Source organism: Anneissia japonica, unplaced genomic scaffold, assembly GCF_011630105.1.
Source record: "Anneissia japonica isolate Jap-2015-1 unplaced genomic scaffold, ASM1163010v1 scaffold1030_len608725_cov174, whole genome shotgun sequence".
NCBI classification, from domain to species: domain Eukaryota; kingdom Metazoa; phylum Echinodermata; class Crinoidea; order Comatulida; family Comatulidae; genus Anneissia; species Anneissia japonica.
Genome location: NW_022753996.1, coordinates 104,680 through 111,649, shown reverse-complemented (window position 1 = coordinate 111,649; position 6,970 = coordinate 104,680). Strand labels below are relative to the sequence as shown.

The window sequence follows — 6,970 nt, the reverse complement described above, 5'->3', positions numbered from 1 at the left end:
GCACAAGGAGCTGCTGCACAAAACGAACCAGAATGCGATTAACGTGTGCAACGATTACTTCGAGAGCATGAAAGAGAGAATAAGAGAAAACAGGATGGACGGCAGAAGAAGCAGAAAGCGAACTCTTCCACGCAGCGGAAACGAACGGGATATCGGCGAACCTCCCGAGAAACGACCCGTGCCGACGGAAATGGAAAACAGGATGACCGACGTGGTCTCTAAACTTACCGAGATTCTCGCCAAGCAGCAACAACAACAGCAGCACAACAACAGCAACAACAGCAACCCCCTTCGTCGTCGTCTTCCTTAGCTCCACCGACGGACGAACGACAGCCACAGACGGTGGACGCCCTGTCTCTTATACACATCTAGATGTGTATAAGAGACAGGTGTATCAGGGCTAACAATGGAGAAATATTAATGGATCCTGAGAGAAATAAAGACAGGTGTAAGGAGTTAAGGTATATCTATACTATGGTAAAGAAGGTAAACCAACAGTGAGGTGTGATGTTCCACATCTCATAGACAGAGAAATAACATCAGCAATTGAGCACTTGAAGAATAGTAAGGCAGGAGGCAGTGATAGTGTTCCAGCAGATATTCTAACGAATCTTTGATTTAGAGGGAACAGACAAATCAAAGGAGATCTGCAAGCAGATTTACATATCAGTGGAGTTGCCAGATGACTTCGTAAAAACAACAATGATTCCACTTCAGAGGAAACCGAATGTTGCTGACTGTAAGAATCATAGAACTATTAGCCTAATCTAACATGCATCAAAAATCAATTTAAAGATTCTGACCCAGAGAGTAGAAGCTAGGGCTAAAGACTTCATTGGAAAGACCCAATTTGTTTTTAGAAAAGAGCATGAATAGAATTCCGAGTGAAAGTAGCCTGGGACATTTACAAAATCTGTGCGTGTGCTTTGTAGACTTAGAAAAGGCATTTGATAGAGTGAAGTGGGTGAAAATGCTGGAAATATTGAAAATTTGCATAGATTAGAGAAATAGAATGGTGATATACAAGTTTTATATGGGACAGGAAGTTGTAGTAAGGGTGGCTGATGGAGAGTCTAAACCGAGTGTGATAAGAAGTGGTGTCCATCAAAGATGCATATCGACAGTGTTTTTCTCTATCTATGCTGAGATGATGATGACTGGAAGAGTAGAGACGGAGGTAATTGTTGGAGGAGAGCTACTGAAGAACGTACGGTTTGCAGATGACCAAGCTACGAAAGCAGAAGTAGGCTTGCAAAAATTGATGGATAGCCTGAGCGTAAAGAAAAAAAAATGTAAATAAAATAAAGTGATGAAGATCTCGAGAAAGAGAGACAGAAGTCAATGGACAGAGGGTTGAACAGATTAGTCAATTTAAATATCTGGGCAGTCTGCTTACAGAAGATGGAAGGAGTGGAATTGAGATGAGAACTAGAATAGGAATGGCAAAGGCAGCCTTTATTAGCATTGCTCCTTACCAAGAGCGCCAGTAAGAAATAGTGAAGGGTGTGGTTTGGAGTGTGTTTTTGAACGAGACAGAGACATGGACGTTGCTAAAGGATGATATAAGGAGACTAGAAGCCTTTGAAATGTGGATTTGGAGAAGAATGGAGAAGGTTAGTTGAAATTAAAAGAAAGACCAATGAGGAGGTATTAGCAGCTGTGGGAGAGGAAAGATCACCTAATACTATTAAAATTAGCAGGCAGAAAAACTGGATTGGCCATATATTGAGAACTTCAGGATTAATGAGAGATGTGATTGAAGGACGGTTGCAAGGGAAAAACCTCGAAGTAGAAGGAAGTAGGAATGCTGGATGAAGAATGACAGACGAACGTATGTGGTGCTGAACTGAAGAGAATGCCGAGGATATAATTTAATGGAGAAGACATCTAGGCTAGCAAACAATTCGGTAAAATTAATATCAATTATTTTATTCATTTCAGATATTTAAGTTTAATTTTTAATGTTTTATATGCTTTTTATACACTAGCGTCTGGCTTCAATTGCAGATCGCTCTGAGAGGTAGGCGGGAAAGACAATGTATCCGTTATAATGTTGGTACTGGCGCTGCACTGTGGATGCCGCGGGTCTCCAGGGTTTCAGCCAAAATTTCCAATTTTCAAATATTTGGAATTGAACAAAAAAAGTAAAATTTAATTTTTAGTTTAATTTTTAAGAATAATATTTGATATTGACAATTCGGTTTTTCTGTTTAGTGTTTATAAAGTCATTGAGTTTCATGATCATGGTAGAGACGACAACCTAAACATTCTATTCAATATCGTAACACTAAGTTTTTTTTAAATTGATAAACTTGATTGTGTTAGCAATGTGAGAACTTGCATTTTAGTAATGCATCGTCACTAACAGTAGATGAGTTTATGTCGTTAATGAATGTATGTTGATATCCATTATTGATGATTTTTTTTTCTCCGATTAACGAAATCACTATAAGAGATAAAACCTAAAACAAACCATGGTATTCCAATAACCTATACAGTAATTAAACGATCATTAGGTCTAATTTAACGTCAGTGGCGTACTACTAGACTAAATATTGATAAAGGGTTTTATGTTAAACAATTTAGAGTATTTAAATAATTTAATTCAATTCAAATTCCAATTGAATTTTATTGTGCTTCATGTGCCATTAATTAGCCAATATTCGCTTAGAATCACATTCACAAAAACACTGTAAAATATGATAAAGAAATAAAAGAAGAAAAAAAAACAATCACAAGTAAAATTAAAGAAAGCTCTTGAAAACCAAAATTAAAAAGAGAATTCCAATGCATAATCACATTAGGCAACTGATGAAGTCAGTTAATCTTCGCAACATAACACTCATTAGGAAATATCTATCTAAACAAACTACGGCATGTAACATACAGGCATTCATCTTCTCTTGTCTAAATTATTACAACTCCATTTTGTTGTCACCTAAAATTTATCGCAACAAATTTCAACGACTTTAAAACTCGGCTGCAAGTGTACTTACATCACATATACTCACATGACCCCAATTTTGCATAATTTACATTATCTAACTGTTTACGCTAGAATTTAATACAAAATCATTTTACTAACTCTCAAAGCGCTTCACTCCTATTAACCCACTTACACTGTTCAACTCATCCCTTAAATTAATGCGTTACTGGTTATTCTATTAAGTCACCTGTCCCCATTTATGTTTAGTTCCTCGAAGCAACACTAAAACTATTGGGTATAGAATTCTAGTTTGCAGCACCAGCTTTGGAAGGCACTACTTATTCTCATCAAATAATATACTTCAATTGCTTCATTAAAAATTCACTTAGGACACACCTTTCCATCACAAACATATTGCTGCCGATATGGACTCCGGTCTGTGGCGCTTAACAAATCTCTACCTTATTCTTATTATTACCATAATAATTCTGAAGAGGTAAATGTCAATGGCAGGGTCCCAACAGGGTCCTCTGTCTAGCACCCTGACCCAAACACCGTACCCTCACCCAAAAACGCTTTGTTGATACACCCTACTTGTAAAAATCCCTCCCTGGGCTCCTCTATTTCAAATCCTTAATCCGCTACATATCATATCATTTATTTCGTCGTTAAAAAACATTTAGATTATAACGACAAACATAATTTGAAAAACAAGACCATCTAAAAATCCACAATGGAATTAGTGATCGGGCCCCTAGTCTTAGAAAGCCTCAGGAACCGCAGCCTCAGTGTTACACCACTGTGTCAAGATTCCTATCGTCGTCGACCTTATAATTCGGGACATTGCAAGTTCGAAATTTTATAACGGACAATACAAGCGCAAGAAACAAAACCAAGTTTAGCAATAAAGAAATACAAGAAAAGTGATCCATGTATTGAAGTTTATAACTACTAAACAGTACTTAACCTATATAATAGTTTACAAATATTATTAGTTAAAATTGATAAGAAATGTATCTTAAGAAACAGTCGTGTCATTGATATTTAATAAAAATTATTTTGTGTGTTTATATAAGTTAACTGGATGTAAACATAGTCCTAGAACATTACCATCATTACCATTTTATTTATTTTTTTTTATTTTTTATTTATTTTATTGTATTTTATTAATTTTTTTTTTTATTTATTTAATTTATTTTTTCAGAGTTGCATGGAATAATAAACGTAAACCCAATTTACAACTCTGCGTTAGAATTACTTTTATATTAGTTTAATTTTAGTTTGAACTGTATGCTTTCATTGCAAAATAATGCTTTTTTGAGACATAAATCAAATTGATGTCTGCAAATGATTTAAAAGTGACCTCAATAAAAAAAAAACCTGAATATGCAATATGCTTGTATTATAATGTGCAATATATTTGCAATCAAAAAGCTACTTGGGACAATAATATTATTGTAATAGCTTTCAACAATTATTTGTTTCTATTTTCCTTGAATACCTCCCGGTATACCTAGACTTCTCACGACTAGTACCAAGTGTGTGTCTACTTTAATCCATTAATCAAATTTGTTATATTGCACCTGTATCTATTGTATCTATACTGTACATTATTTTAATAACCAGATAGTTCACAATGTGGTCACGTCGATACAGGAACATATAAGCAATATGTTTACAGTGATTTTAATATAATTGGCATATGTCTTAACTGCCATTTGTTTATTTGAGCATCGCGTGACTCGGGTATAATATTGAAATGCGTATCAATAATTATGTAATTTATCTTTCAGAATGAAAATCTGATTAGGTAGAAGTTTAGTGATGCAATAAGAATACGATCTTTAGAAACAATAGTCCTGTGTTGTATAATTTATTTATATACTGTATATAAACATTTCCTTTTATGTCTATCTGTAATATTATGTTATACTTAATGAGTATTCATTATGAAAATAAATATGCACAATGTTATGCATGTTCATATTTTAATTTATCTGAAAATAAGAAAACAATTATATATGAATTAGGTATTGAAAAATATAATATCAATAATAAAATTATATAAATAATAATAATAATAATAATAATAATTACCGTACTCGCGAGAATAAGCGCCCCGTTTGAATAAGCGCCCCTTAGTGTTTATTTTTTAAAACAATAACTTGTGATTGATTTTTTTTAATCAAAATTTGTATCAAATCAAATTTTCTTCTTATGTCAATTTCAAAATGAGGATATTTTATCCTGAACAGATGAGAGCTCCCTGGACAGTATCTTTCCAACTTTCTTCTTCTTACATTTGTCTACTTCTCTTTTTCTTTTTCTTGCCAATTTGCACCTTTAGCACGTTTTCATATGAGTTTGCACGACGAACTGCAATGATCCTGCTAATCTCAACTGGCAGATGACCAACAAGCTTAGGGCCTATACACCACCACCACCACCTCTAATTTCATCTGCTGTTAAAACTCACAGAATTCTTGTCACGAGCCATGCGATTATCTTTTCCGCACCATAACCATTCGTAATCTTCGGTTTTCGGAAGTCCTTATACAATTTTTTTCATTAAAAAATCGCCCATTAAAGTTTTCAATTTTCCAGAAGAATCCCTCAATTTTCATGTATTTCCATAAGCGGCCAGTCAATTTCCACTCTGTTTTCATAAGCGCCCCGTTTTCATAAGCGCCCCTCAAAAAGGGCAAAAAAAAAATATTTTAAGCGCCCGGGCGCATATTCGCGCGAATACGGTATTATTATATTATAACAATAAATGATGATGGTGATAATAACATAATATTGATGATGACAATAATAATAGTAACAATAATAATAATAATAATAATAATAATAATAATAATAATAATAATAATAATAATAATAAATAATAATAACAATAATAATAATAATAACAATAATAATAATAATAATAATAATAACAATAATACTAATAATAATAATAATAATAATAATAATAATAATAATAATAATAATAATAATAATAATAGCTATAATCATATATAGACATATAAATAAATAATGAGCAAGCGATTAAATACAACCGAAATGAAGTCACCATTTAAAAGGGTTATCAGTTCATTATTCATTCGCAGCAAAATCAAATCGACTGAAGATTATAACTCACCTTCTAAACGTAACCCACTCCTTTCAAATCACCTACACATTCCCTAGTCGTAGGGTTTGCTCTACAGAGTCCAGGTTTACAGATTGAACGGAAAATAATAACTCTATCAGAAGCTTTAGTAGATATTACATGGATGCTGGTTGAACAATCTGCTGTCTGTAGTAATAACGTATGCTACCAAGGTATATTCACGGATATGCTTCTGTTTTAGACAACGCAAAGTGATAGCATACGTCAGAACGAAAGGGTACTGCGCATGCCTTAACAATTGTTAATTTGTATGACGAAAGCGAAGCCGGTGTATATTACATTGTAAGACTATCAAATCTGCTTTCAACCTTAAGTCGGGTGAAAATAGGAAGCGTGATTATTAATTTAAAACCACTTCGATCAAGTTGTTACCTAGTGCTGTTGTTGCAGTCATCTCACGTGACATACGGATTATACATGCATATGCATAACGTGAGTGAACAGGGAATAACTTATACACGATTCTATATAATTATGAAACAATCCTACTGACAAAAGAATAATATTATTATCTATTGCAAAACGACTGCTCTGAACTGTAGGCCTATGTATGTTTCTGATTGCTTATTCCATGGAGGTATGCTTATTCGGTATACATTAATTTGGCTAGTGTGGACTGTGTGATGTTACAGCAGATGTTAATGGAATCATTAAATGATTCAGAATCGAGACAAATTTTGTCTGATTCAGAATACATGATTACATTAACAACATTAATGTAGAAAACAAATTACAATCAATGCTTACTAAAACAATGTAAATACAATAACCCACCGTGAGAACTACATACAATCTAGAAGTATTAATAATTATTATGATGATAATAATATTATATAGTAATAATGTTTAAATTATTTATGTTGGGTTAT

The 6,970-nt window shown here is 33.4% G+C and overlaps 1 protein-coding gene across 2 annotated transcripts in view; it reads right to left on the bottom strand.

The window, feature by feature from the left end:
* Window positions 1–6,597, bottom strand: part of LOC117123010 — a 24,860-nt gene extending 18,263 nt beyond the window's left edge. For both annotated transcript variants that reach the window (XM_033268798.1, XM_033268797.1), the window contains exon 1: window positions 6,072–6,597. The gene's annotated coding sequence lies outside the window, so the exon portion shown is untranslated. The remainder of the gene's footprint in view (window positions 1–6,071) is intronic.
* Between the last annotated feature and the right edge of the window lie 373 nt (window positions 6,598–6,970).